Source organism: Lathamus discolor, chromosome 5, assembly GCF_037157495.1.
Source record: "Lathamus discolor isolate bLatDis1 chromosome 5, bLatDis1.hap1, whole genome shotgun sequence".
Lineage (NCBI taxonomy): Eukaryota > Metazoa > Chordata > Aves > Psittaciformes > Psittacidae > Lathamus > Lathamus discolor.
The window spans coordinates 79,468,432-79,483,158 of record NC_088888.1 but is presented as its reverse complement, the minus strand read 5'-3'; positions in this window follow the sequence as shown (position 1 = coordinate 79,483,158).

Genomic DNA, 14,727 nt, shown 5'->3' with positions numbered 1-14,727 from the left:
CCAACAGATTGGACACATTTATCAGATAATTATATTCTAAATATTTATTCTTGGGTCTTACTCATTTTCCTGTTGAAAAATTCGTGCTTTTTAATCTGCTTATGTGATGCAGTCAGGGAAAGAAAATATTTTAAATTTAATCTTTGTAACGATTACAAGTATAATAACCTGCTTTTCTTGCTAAGAATGCTATGAACATCATGACTAACCACTTTAAGAGAAATGTCCTATTTAAAATTTCTTAGCTTTCTGGTATTTTATTTTCAAATTCTTCTTTCTAGCTAGGACTCTTCCATAGACTGGAGATACTGTGGAGATTAATTTGATCCATGACTTCCAGCTATTCTGTCTCAACATACACATTCAATGCATATTGTTTAATTTTCAGGAAATATAATGGCCCATAAACTGTACCAACTTTCAGATTCTAGAAAGATATTTTAGAAATTGAAATTTTATACAGTTAGAAGTTTTGTGTGATTAACAGACTGTGTATCTGATTTCATGATCTTTCAAGAGGATTCTACTGGACATACGAAAATAAAGTATCTGTACATTACAAGGGATTAATACAACATTTTTATTTCTTTTTTTTTTTTTCTTTTTGATGTCTTGTCTATTAGAATTTTATTTGCACATGCTGCCATTTAAATGAAACTTACCCTGAAAATTCTGGTATCGCTGTGAGGAAAAAATTACTTTTACATTTGGTTAACAAGACTGTAACTCAGACTCGAGGGCCACATAATTGCTGTCGGTCCAGTATAAACTGAAGCCAAATGTTTGACTACACATACACATTTCCACCTGAGCCCTTCTTGCTAATATAGCACCCTGTTATCACCTTTCAGAGTTCTCTTGAACAACACTTTTGTACATGCTTCAAGTAGATTCTAACACCTGAATCCAATTCTGTAACATGAACTTTGAAGTCAATTTTGGCGAGCTAGTGAAAATTAAAGATTAGGTTTCTTTCTCCCAAGCATAATGTATTTTTCCCTACTTTGAACCATTTTCTTTTTTGATTGCTAAAATTAGTCTTGCAAAAACTCTACTTGAAAAGGGAAAATAAAATTGGAGATGATGATTGTGCAGATTATAACAAACATGATTCTGATATTTGCAGACACTATCAAGCTACAAGGACAAATGCACTTTTTTGCCAATTTACATATACTGCAACATTTGCACTGGGGAAAATACACAGTGAATTCTGGAACCTCTAGTAGGTCCAAGAAGGCAGAAGTGTGCTGACAGTATTACAAATCACACTTAAACAGCTCACTTCAGTGAATATCCTCCCAGTAAGGATACTACTCACTCACATTTGGCCCCCATCACACAATCTCTACTGTTTAAGTCTTGAGTTTCCATCTGACAAGCTCTCTGTCATGAGTAATTGTTCCTTTTAGTATTACATGACTCTGTGTTGAATACAGTCTCACCTTTATTTCACCTTTCCGTCAGTGACTCCCTTTGCTGTCTGCCCTTACTCTCCTCCACCTTCACCTTTCCGTACTTTGTCTTTTGCTCCTGATCTAGTCTCAACATGTCAACGCCTTCATGTGGCTACAATAGGAACATAAATTAGGTGGTTTGTCTTCTTAGAGTCTGATAGAATATCCCATCGTCATGCCATGGAGTTCAGGTGGAAAAGGGTGCACAAATGAAATTCTGGGAAATTATTCAAACGAAAGACTTCTGTTAAGACTTCTGATCCCTGCCCAGCAACTGTGGTTACAATTGTAAATAGAATTTCAAGCAATACTCAGTCTCATTAAAGGTGACAATTATTGCAACAAACACATCAAATCAGGATGTTACTTCCAGGGTGTCCTGCAAGTCATGCTGAATTGAAAAAAGTAGGACTGAAAGTTGCAGAAATCTAAAACTTCGGTGCTTTTAGTTCAGTGGTAACATGGTTTGTCTATCCCATGAAAAGGGGAACACAAAATGCCATTTCTTTTCATTTAAGAACATTTTTTAAGTCAATCCTGCATATTTGGGGTTGGAAATCAGTAAAACCTAGGAAGTCATTCAACCTTTCCAGAAGCTCTTTGTTCAGTCAGGCCAGTCAAAATTGTCTTGAAACTGAAAACTGAATTATACTTCTTCCCACCATATTTTGTTTCAAGTTTTGAAAGTCTGTGTTAGATTTATTTTGAAGGAAAACTGAAGTCACCTTCACTTTTACTCAGTTTTTCCATCCAATGAGTCAAGTTCAGGTTACAAACTGAACAGGCTTCATGGTTTGATTGATTCACGTTTCCTTGTGATCCCTCTGAACCCCCACCACACTATTCAAAGTTTCAATCAATAAGAACTACGTGCCAGAATTAAGCATACAGGCTAGTCAGAGGACATTGACAAATTGTCCACACTTTCCTTTATAAACTTAATGGTATCAGTGGCTCACAGTCACATCCATTATCACAAATTAAAACTGTAATTTGCCAGTTATTTGTCAAAACATTTGTGTGGTTTTGGTTTAATTGGCTGCATTTGCTTGTCTAGTTTAAATACAGCCATAAGTCAAAGACAATTTTTACTGCCTTAAAGGGAAACTGTACATGACTTTATGCAATCAGAACACTCTAGGGATATTCAGAAAAGAAATCATCTGTATCACTGAGCAAGAGCCAACAACATGCAGGGTACACAGTATTTCAATAGAGATTTACCAACTGCTCCCACTTACGCACTAACTTTGCCAGCTTCTCACACAGCTTCTCTAAACGAAATGCCTGGATTCTTCTTCTTCCAGAAGCCTCCCTGGTATCCATAACCCTATCCAAGCATGCGTAAAAAGTAACATATGCTGAATTTTATTCACAAAAGGCCCTCCGCACTTGTACTGGATCACCTCACTGAACATGGGTTTTCATTTCTAATACTCGTTCTGCTCTCCAGAGAATCCTGCTGTTATATTTCAGACCTGGTTTATATCATTATAGTCATAATCAAAATTATTGTTTCACTCTGTGAGTTTAAAGCATTTGTTAAACATAGCTAATGGTGCATGACTGCATAAAAGTTGGATTTTTCATATCATATTTCAGGTGGAGAATCTGAAAACCTGTTTCAGTAATAATCCCAACGCCAACACACACACCATAAAATCTTTCTGCCTACTGCTAACAGCAGTGGTTTTAGAGAGTAATCTTTCTTCCACCAAATTCATGAATAAAAGTATTTTTAGCTTTAGTGATCCATGGTGATCCCACTTCCTAAATAGAAAAGCGTACTTCTCTTTGGATTTCAGAGAGTGAGAGAACCAGAAAGCAAGGGAGATAAAGACAGAGAAATTACCTGGTTTTTTTTATCTGTGGACCAACAAACAAGAACCTAGTACAAAGGGTATGACACAAAAATTAAGAGGAGATGATGTAGCTCCTAGCTCACACTGATATTTCTTTAAACCTTGGGAAACTTTGAGTTTCAGGTCCTTTTCTGAATTCCCATCTGCTAGTGTGGTGCTGGGAGAATAAATTCCCCTGAGATCAGACAGCTTCTTGTGGGAACCAGCAAGGAAAACCTCCACCCTTGTAAAGACTATTACACTTGAAACCAATTACTTCTAAACAGTCACTCCCTGGTGAACAACCATACAGACAAACAATGGGGCAAAGATATTTCATTCTCAAATCCATCATAAATATAACAGGCAAGTACCTCTTAGTGTATAAATAACCATTTGAATGTTTATAAATCTTTATGAGCACATACAAAGGATTATAGTCAGTCAAGGAACTTGCAGTAGAGAGCAACGGTACTGAGCAGAACAAATAATTGGTCCAAGGTCCTTGCCTAAGCCCTCATTTCTTAAAAAGGAATTAAACAGACGTTATTCTAATTGTGCCTCAAATGCAGTCATCTTGTTTATACTGGTTGCTCAGTATTGTTCAGTGGATAGACACAGCCAGCTTCAAATGGCAATGTACCCTGTCGAGGCAGATGTCAAGAGCCTGCAGGCTGAGTTATCAGGTGGACATGTTTGTCTCTGCATTCACAACAGTCAGAGCCAAGAGCAACAGCAGACAGCCGCGAAGAGCGCATGCCCTAGTTTTCAGTTGTTTTGTTTAACAAGATGAACCTCAACCCTGAGCATCATTTTGCTAGCCTCCAAAAGAACAAAAGTGTGCTGAGCTATTTATTTACAGTCGAATTTGAACCCTGCACTGCTGATATCCTGTGGTTTAGCACCTGCCTACCAAAATGTTAAATTTCACCATTTATGTCAATCAGACAAGGATCTGACTTTATCACTGAGCTGATATTAATCATTAAGATTTTATGATTTGCATGTCTAGTATAGTGTACAAGACATGGTATGGCGCAAGAGAAACTGTGTGAATGCACAGCTTAAAGGTTTGTTAGAAATTTGAAACTCAGGTTCATGAACTTTGTCAAGCAAACCTGAACCCGGAGATGGCTCAGGTTTGAGATGCACAGCCGGTGCTGTAAATGGAAATACAAGGTTGCACAGTAACATAGAAGATTGTATGGTTTGCATCACTCCTTTTTAGTGAGAATTCTATTTAACTTGAAGTCTAGACAGTTTTATTATTACTATCAAAGTCCAAAAACAAAGAGAATCAACATAGCCCTAAATGATACTCTTCCCATCCCTATCTCTTCTAAGAGAAAATTCAGAGAACAAAAAATTAAAATATAAGACAAGATTTTGGCTTTATTTTCACATGAAAACAATGCACTATTTAGAGCTGCTACTCATTTTTCTGGCTTCTAGCAAGCTCTCTGTTGGGCTGTATAAAGTGATCTATGTCATGTGGTTTTGGCCGTAGAGATACCATTTCACTACTCCTATAAGTTTTCAAAGCAGTTGGATGTGGATTACTTCTGTGAGTGAAAATGGTATTCACAACATAAGTGACAACTGACATTTTTCTCCTGTCCATATAAAATTTTTGTATGTGTTTATTCTTCCAAGTCTTTCTTTTTGTGTAAAAATAATCCATTGTGTTTTGTTGTTTGTACGTGCAAAAATAATTTATTTAGTTTAATAGACTGAGAAGTGTTCAATGATTACAAATTAAAATTCTTGTTCCAAGTGATATGCAGTTTGGCAAAATGTCTGTCAGCTGATGTCCATTTCTCCATCTGAACTTTGACTCTGATGACTAACTTACAGATCCCAAAACTAACCATGACAAAAACATTTGATGTTGTCTTTAGAGATAAACTCATAAATGCACTACATTGCCACCTTATTAATATTTTTTTGTTTATAAAAATACTAAGAAATAATAGCTCTTTCTGTTGAAAGCACCTCAAAGACAATTCATAAAATTTTCTTCATACCCATACAACTACATATTTTGTTTAAGTTCACATAGAAAATATAAAGTGAGACAAAACATAAATGTAAGCTTTTCTTTTATCTGTCATAAGAACACTGTAAATAAAAAACAATATTAATCAGATAAGGAGTACAAAGCAAACAAAATTTAAAAGAAAAAAAGTGGATTTTTTTTTCTTTCTATTATACTTTTAGTTTCATTTTACCCAGAGATACATCCAATAATAAGTTGTTTCATCTGGCACATTAGATTGTTTTGTACAGCTATCCATTTGGTGTCTGAAGAAACAGAGGATCAGGTGATTTTCCAGACTTGGATGAAGCTATTTTTGATAACCTAGTCATTTATAGGAGTTGCTTAGTACTTTTAAAGTGAGTCTGAGAAACTATATCCAGTTCCAGATTTTTAACTAAAGAAATAGAAGAATCACTTGCTGTTTTGCTGTGGCTCTCAGGTCCAGACCGTACCATGGAGCTGAGTCAACATCACATCCAGGATGCATGGAATGAACATTACTGGAGTATTGGGAACGTGCCACACGGATAACTCTACTCTCCGACTTAATTCTAACCTACTTCATCATCACTCATTCAATGGTAGATGATGGGTTGGAATTTTTATTTATATAGTTACACATGAAAATTAATTTACAAAAATTTCCAGATGTTAACTATGTAATCTGCACAAGGGACTATGTTTACAGGAAAGTGAGAGTAAAGTCTAAAGTTGCACATTCTCGACATTATTCATGTTTTAAAAAATTGGTTTATATTCTATTTTGTTTATGCTCTGTTGAATGTAGTCTTAATTTTGACATATGACACAATTTAGAATTACTCATTAATACATTTAATGTGTTAATGAGACTTTTTCTTTCAAAAATTTATATTTAATTCTTTGCCCAACCTCTTCAGATAAAATTTGTTTTGTGTAATTTTAACTGCATGCATAATTAGCCATTTGCCCCAGTTCTTTGTGAAGTTTACTTATATAAAGTCTGAAAGTAAAATCTGAGGAAAGAATTAGTGGAAACTAGATGTGGAGAGATTTTTGTGTGTGTGTAATGAAACGAAGGAATTAAACATTACATTAGTCCCACTTTCTTCTTTGTGGTATTTAAAAAATAATGTTGAGGAGATTCCCTTTGCTACTAAGTCACATCCCATGTTACTGTAGGTAGTTGAACTGCCTAACCCCTTCTATAGGTTGATGATGTTGTTGGCTAAGGTCACCATTCTATCAACTCTTTCTTAACCCTTATTCCTATTGCAGCAGGCACAGAAATATAGTGAATGTATGACAAGAGGAATGAAATAGACAACACTTATTTCAGTTGGCCTTAAAAAAAAAGAACATATTCTAGAATTCCTCAGGTTTAGGAGATACTTCCACTTCTGTAAAATACAGTCCAATGCATACATTTACATTAAGCTGTGATTTTGCTCTAAACTTTTTCTCTGTAAGAAAGCATTTTGGCTATGCATCACCGGACCCCAGTTACCTTCCAGCACAAACATACTCACTTTGCAAGTGAAAATATCTTTTTCCAGTTGCTAGGATGGCAACAGTGTAGGAACTGAAAACTCAGACTATTGGAGGCATACTGTGGCTAGCGTGATGAAAAGATTCACTTTATTTCCTTTTTCCAAAGCTTCTTACCTCCTGCTTAAGAGTCCCCTTGTGGCTACTGAATGCTAGATCTTACATTTATGAAAAGGTTGTGGTGATAAAACCTGAGTCAAGACTTCCATTAATGAAGAACATATGATAGGATGAAATATCAGCACAAAATAAATATAAATGGCCATATAAAGAATAGGAAGTGTTGCCTCAAAAAAAATCCATTTTGCCCTTTTTAGACACGCAGCAGCTAGTATTTCAGCTTTCTTGAATTAGCAAGATAACATGTAATCCTTCAGGAATGCAAGAGGCTGTCTTCCTTAGCTTTCATTATTCTGCAAATTGTCATGGAAACACTGGTGATTCCTACATTCAGATGCATGTTTATCATTAAAGATAACATTTATTAAAAATCCACCTGTTGATATAACAAGACTAAGTCCATTCTAAGAGGTAATTCCTGGTCTTTTATCACCAAAATTCTTCTGAAAGTTTCTGGTTCAGAACTTGATCTATGTCTTTTGGTATCACATGGATGGGATCAACTGACTCCTCTGGGCTCTCCTGTGTTCAGTACATCGATACTTTGGTTCTGTGATTCCAGCTAAAGTCTCAGTTTCAATCTTCCTAATTCAGGATGCCTTGCCAGTTAGGAGTAGAAGGTCCTTGTTGAGAAGAAGCACTTGAGGAAACAGACTTCACTCTTAGCACAGCCCACTGTTAGGGAAATTGAACTGAGTTTCTGGAGTCATTCAGCAATGAACCAATAAAAAACTACAAGTCTATAAGCATTTAGGAGGACAAAAATTATTTTGTTATCTTTGTCACACCATATACTGCTTTAGCACATTTCTTGCTTCTTTAAGCATAATTGTGTGCCTCAAAATCCCATTAGACTACTGACATGATATAGCTATGTAGTTCCATTTTAACTCTACAGAAATGGTAAATCTAAAAAGTTCTTAAAGTGGGGATAATGTCTTCACAAGACTGTTGTATAAATATTGTTGCCGGTGTTTTTACTTTTACACACTGTGCTAGACAGAAATCTGCTTACAGCACACAAAAGACGCTGGAAAACAGATCCTGCTGAAAGTGTTGAGACAGGGCTATTTCTACTCTTTTGCCCTTGTTTCCCACACTTTTTGTTGATTTTGTGTCAAATATGTCCCGTATGAAGACAGGCTGAGAAAGTTGGGGCTGTTCAGCCTGGAGAAGGAAAGGCTGCCTAGAGACCTTCCAGTATCTGAATGGGGCCTACAAGGATGCTGGGAGGGACTCTTCATTAGGGACTGTAGTGATAGGACAACAGGTAACGGGTTCAAGCTTAAAATGGGGGGAAGTTTAGGTTGGGTTTAAAGAAGAAGTTCTTTACTGTTAGGGTCGTGAGGCACTGGAATAGGTTGCCCAAGGAAGTTAATGCTCCATTCCTGGAGGTGTTCAAGGCCAGGTTGGATCAGCCTTGGGTGGAACTAGATGATCTTAAGGTCCTTTCCAACCCTAACTATTCTATGATTCTGTGAAATATGGCCGTTCAAGAAAGACGAAAACAAAGCATTGCTGTTATAGATTTAACCTGAGTTTCTTTATGATTCATGTTAATCAACCACCTGCAAACCTTTTGTGCTTCTAAATTTCTAAGTGCTTTTTCTTTGGAATGCTTGTGTTCTGAAATCAGGTTTCACATTATTTTTCTGTTTGCTCTGAGCAAGTTCTGTCATTTTTCTAACAGGGTAAATGACTTGCTTGTCTGTTTGCCTCCTCTTTTCCTATTTTTTGCAAAGGTTAGCTTAGTTTATTGGATTTTTATTCAGATTATATTTTTAAGTGCCTGAGGTTACAGAACCACAGTGTATTGGCTGAGACATAGCCTAGTACCTGTTCTGATGAAACAGACCCAAACCATTAAAAAAGGTATAAGTATAGCAAGGCTTGAAGAAATATGATTTTACAACACTCTTCTCATTACATATCCTATCACTTTTCTATTAATTAAATAATTAAAGAGTCATTAAATAATGGTTCTGAGCAGTAACACCTAACATCCCCAAAACAAAGATTTTCTGATTTGTGCTTTACTGGACCAGGGCAAATATCCAGCAGGATGTATCATACCACTGGCTTTATGTACCAGCCCTGTTATTTTCAGATTCTGCCTCTTGTCAGAGTTTTGTGACTCCTGGTTACAACAAACTCCACAAGTGCAGCCAAGAAGAATGTGGCCCTTTGGGAGCTTAGTAGTTTTCTGGTGCAGTAAATGTAATAAAGGAACCCGTCAATTTCCCAAGATGCATTGGAGAGGCAAGTATTAAACATGTTTTTTTTTTGTCAATCAGATAAAAAAAGAGACAAACTACGTAAAAGAAGTAACCTTATATGAGTTTTATATATATATATATATATATATCAGCCTTATAGAGTTGGTTTTTGGATAAGTATGTTTTCTTTTTTCCTAATATATCATTGTGATCCTTTGTGTGATTCATAATGTAAATGCTTGTTTCTCACATTAGCAATATCAGTGTGAAACATGTAAAAAAAAGAAAAAAAAGCTTAATTTGCAAAGATTTTAATCTCAGCAACTTTCATATAAACAAGCCAATATTTTTTCTTATATATACAATACTGATAACTATCCCCACATAAAACCAAATTGCATCCTTTTTAACTGAATAAAGTCTGACTTTCCTTTTAATATTTTACCTTGGAAATTATATAAACAATAAATATCTCCAGTCTCTTTCAGAGGCTGGTAAAAAATCTGAAGTTCCTTCCCACATTTGTTTCTTCTTCTCTTCTGGTATGTTGGTGATTAGTGCTCCTCAGCATAACATGAGATATACAATAGGCATAGGAGCAGCACACTGATATACATAAGAAGAATGGCAAACAGCGAATGTTCCTTGCACTCTTCAAGATCTTATCAGCTCCATAAAATTTCAGTTGGAGAAATTTGGGGATAAAATATTTGCTATTCACACTTAGAGCAAATTTTTCTAGCTCACAAGTTGTAAACTACAGAGGAAACTTCAACATTGTATGAAGCATCAGAGAGTGTAGCAAGTGCTCTCAATATATGCTCTCTCGTAATTGTGATAGATCATAAAAGAAAATGCAAAACTCCTATGAGATGCAAAACACTTCCCTGAAAACAGTCGTATCACGAAGCAGAGCAATTGTGGAGACATATTATCAGGAGCAGACAGTGAAAAATCGCACCACTTTCAACCATACTTTTCAGCAAGACCCATAGAACGATAACAGAATAATTAGTCCACTTCCTAAAACATCTCAGTTTTTTGCATGGGTCTTTCCTGTTGGTTTTGCTGAAGGCTGAAATTAAGAAACATCATGGCTCCCACAATAGACACAGATGTGCTGAAAGGCAGGTTTGTATTTTATTTTTTTCCAGATGCAGCCAGTATTGTCACAAAGATGTTCCAGTGCCAGCTAGGTATCTGTACCCAAATAAAGAGCTACACGTTCCATGAGAGACCAGTCAACACCAAAGACACTCTCCAGTGGAAAAAGATAAAATATTAAAGAAGGGTGCTGAAAAATCTCTTCTTCCAGCTTAAAACATCAACAGGTCATTTGCAAAGCAGAGAAGGGGACTGCTTTAAATTGAGTATCATAAAAAGCCCACAGATCTATCATGTCAGATCATTTTACAAGAGAAGAAATTTTATTTCTGTTCAAGCAGAATACAAAATGAAACCACAGATTTCAACAGCACTGACTACATCCTATTTCATAAGTATCCACTTACCTTTTGAATGAATAGCAGTCTTGCCTGAAGGGTAAATTCATATATCTGTTCTTTCTTAGCCTCCTTGGCAAAAGGAAGTAAAAATGAATTAATTTTACTGAAGCAAGACAAATTAATTTCAAATAACAGAAGAAACTTTATTTTAGGAATGTTCTGAGATAATCAAATGGTGATGTGAAAATAAATATTTGCTTAACCTCCTTTGATTTTTCTGTTTTCTCTTAACCTCTTAACCATAGCAGCAGACTGTGCATGGAATTCCTATCAGAAAATTAACGTTTTCTTTAAGAACCAAAGGAATGTAATACAAATATACAAATAACAGAAGTCAAAACTACATGCCTTGGTACAGTGTTTTAATAACCAGTCATTATAATGATGAAAAGGAAGCAACTATTACTAATTGATGATGCTGTTTTCACTTACTATGCTCAACAAAGGAGTTGAGATGTAGACAAGAAATGCTAGCCAAAACACAGAAGCAAGTAAGCAATTTCACTGAGTAAATAAGAAATCGAGTTGACTCTGGAATTCTGTTCTTCTGGGAGCCAAATTCATGCACCTACAAGGAGGGCAACTGTTCTTTAACATGATCACTGAACTATCATAAAATTTCTCATGCCTTGTTTATTGATATTTTTTTCATCTAGTTTATATGCTTTAGAAGCCTCTACTAGGGGTATATTTAAAATAGAAATACCCCAAGGACATCAGTGACAAATTTAGGAAAGGGAATATGGTCTGTGTGTAATAGGCCTTCAGTAACACTGAAAACATAGTTTTGCAATGGCAGCTTTTAATAAACAAAGGTCAAAGCCAGTCCTTGAATCATGCACTAAATGCTCAGCTATGCCCTAAAAAGCAATCCTGATGGAGCTGACAATGTAGATGTTAACACTGAACTAGGCTTGAGAGTCAGTGGGGTGGACACATCAAGATAAAATATTTAATGTTGATGAAAAGTAAAGTAGCAGAATTAACGGCTGAAGTAATTGCAATGAGGAATGAATCGAGTTGATGAGAAAGTATTCATGTACAGGGACCTGTGTAGTGATCCTTATTGGAAGACCATTGTACATCCAGGAGTTAGTGATCCACGTAACAGTATCTGTGCTGTGCTGCACATGCAGCATGATGTTCAGGTCCACGTTCAGTTGTGTATATTCCTTGGCCGCAGGCTAAACTTTGCAGCTGTTTTGTAACAAAGGAGCCTGCAGGTGTCTCACTCTTGATGACACTAATTATACCACCTGTATGTCCTTGCCTTATCTAAAAGTGCAAAAGTTCTCACATGCACATCTTTTCTGTTTGACAGTAGAAATGATGTTTAGGGTTGTTTTCTTGTAAGAAAATCCTGTTATATCTCAAATGACCAAAATGGAGTAACCCTTTGCATGTCATGGTGCACATTATTGGAGTTTGGTGCTTCACAGCTTAGGGTTCCCAGCACATACAAGAAAACAAGATTTTTTATTATTATTATGGTATTAGTTCTAACAAATAGCATTTTAAATGATACTTCATAGAATCTGAGCATCTTTCTTACTAAGATAATAACAGATCAGCACCTCCTGGTGTGAAACAGCTGCCACACAAGAGAAGTGCAATGGAGCTTCAGAGAACAGAGAAGGAAATGGTTACAGGAGATGCTGATCTATGAACTATGGAAGAGAAGAAAATCTTCAGTGACATAAGAAGGTGAACAGGAGGTCGGAAAGGTCAAAAAGACAAAACTTCACCAGATCTTTTACAGCCACCATGGACATGAAGTAACTTGTAAATGAGCTAGAACCAAACTAATTGGATTATACGTGACTCACAGTCCAGTGCAATAACAGGCATGCTGTGATCTAGTTTATCATTTCTCAGGCAGCTTTAGCAATTTGTTTTGAGATTTGTGTTGTGTAGCTACCCTGCAGCATTTACCTGAGCTTTGTCCGTGTAAACTTGGATATCTTTACATTGTGCTGTAAGTAGACTAATGGAGACATGGAGCTGAAAAGTCCTTTTGAAAGGGAGAACTGAATCAATGTTTCAGATTAAAAAATGATGCAAAAGGAGGAAATAGTAAGAAAGGTCGTCCCTAGAAATGGGTGTTTTCAATAAGGTGGGTGGAAAATTCTTGGGACTAGAATAAGAGACAGGAGGCCAAATCAGTCAGGAAATAGAGAAGAAAAGACAATAGATGTTGGAAAATAATGTCAGATGAAATGGTGTTGAAAATAAGAACAGAGACTGAATTACTGGAAATTGTACTAATAAGATATTGTACTAATAAGAAAAATGTAGCCCACTACTTCCACCAATATGACATTCAAGAGGTGGAGTATGGGAATAAGGGAGGCTTCCCTCACAGGAGCAAACTACTGGACCATTATCAGAAAGAATGATGCAGGTCTTTTTTTCACTTACTAGAAGTCCCGAATGATGCTATCCACATGGTCACAAAAATCAGAGTCTTCATATTTTACTATTAAATGATCATTTATAAGTTTTGTAGTTGCTGAAAACAGTGACGTTCAGGTGCACTGCCTGGTTTTCAATGAAATGCAGTTGTTAATCATAGTTTTCCCCAAGAAATTTGCCCAAAGCACAGAAAATTCTAGGGACTTTCCCAGTATCCCATAACCAGCAGAGCTTACACTCTGTGTTTTAATATAGAGTCCAGGTTCATGAAAGTCCTTGAAGGCATGTAAGGAGTACATTTTGCCCTGTGTCCTTCCATTCTGATCTATTTCCTAACTTCAGTTCACTAACAATACAGTGCATTAGAATGTGGTACAGCTTCACTGAAATACTATGAAAATTAGTAAAGCAGTGTCTCTAATCAGGCAAAGTTCTTTTAGCTTCAGCCATTAGGCCCATTCTTCATATTTTGAATATGTAAATTCCAAATAAACTATGCACTGTAAGTTCCTTTCATTTTACATTTTGCATTTCTAATTGTAATCATTAATGGCAGCAATTAAAAAGAAGAAAGTACTGTTCTATGAAATTCTAAGAAGTAAAATGTTCTAAGAAATAAAATGTTCTATGAACAGTTTACTTATGAGGATGCAAAAATAAATACAGAGTTAGGTAACAGGTCTAGGAATCAAAAGCTCTCATGCCCATTTCTAGCTGTGACATGACTCCTTTCTAACTCTAGCAGATTCTCTGAGCTTCAGTTTTCCTGCCAGCTATCTGTGACCATAAATAATTTGGTCACATCATTTATGAGAGTCATAACAGTGGTAAGGACATTCAAAAGTGAGAATGAGGAGGCTGCAGTGGTTGCTGAGGAAACAGCAGGAGCAGACATTGGTGAAGAGAAATTGAAACAATTTTGTACTGGAAGGTCATTATTCACCTCAAAATGTAATCCTAGCTGAACGTTCTGTTTATACCTTTTCATGCTGTTTAAAAACTGCTTAAATAGATATTCTCTAGTGACCTTCACTGACAAGACCCACGAGTATAAACTCACAGAGTATATATGGTCCTGCCTAGTTTCCCAGTGTCAGCAAACTGAACCACAGCACTGTGCCTTTACTGCTCAGCCCCAGGTTTCCCCCAGTGCATTCAGGTAACAAGTGGGGCACTGCAACAGAGAGAGGAGCTGAAAGGCATGCTTCAGTTCTACAGTTCCAACAGAGCTATTGAAAACAAAAAGAATAATTTATAATTCTGTTATTAGTCAGAGACTTGGGAAGCTGCCATTTTGTCTGGCACACAAGTAAATGCAAAAGCTGAAATACAAAAAGATAAACGCAGCTGAGGAAAGCTTCTGCTCTCGTTTACTTGAAATTTTCATTTATTTGAGCAACCTAATATTCTCCACTGAGTGGAATAATTTCTGGCTTATCCAAGTTAAATCAAGAGAAGAGCTGGGCCTCGTGAGGCTCACTGGAAATGTTTTTTGGATGTATGTTTCGAAAAGGTACATACTCAAAACAAACAACTCCAGATGCTCTTCTTGATACCAGCAAAAGCTAAACTTTGTGATCATTTGTTTAATTTGGTTCACTCAAGCAAAAA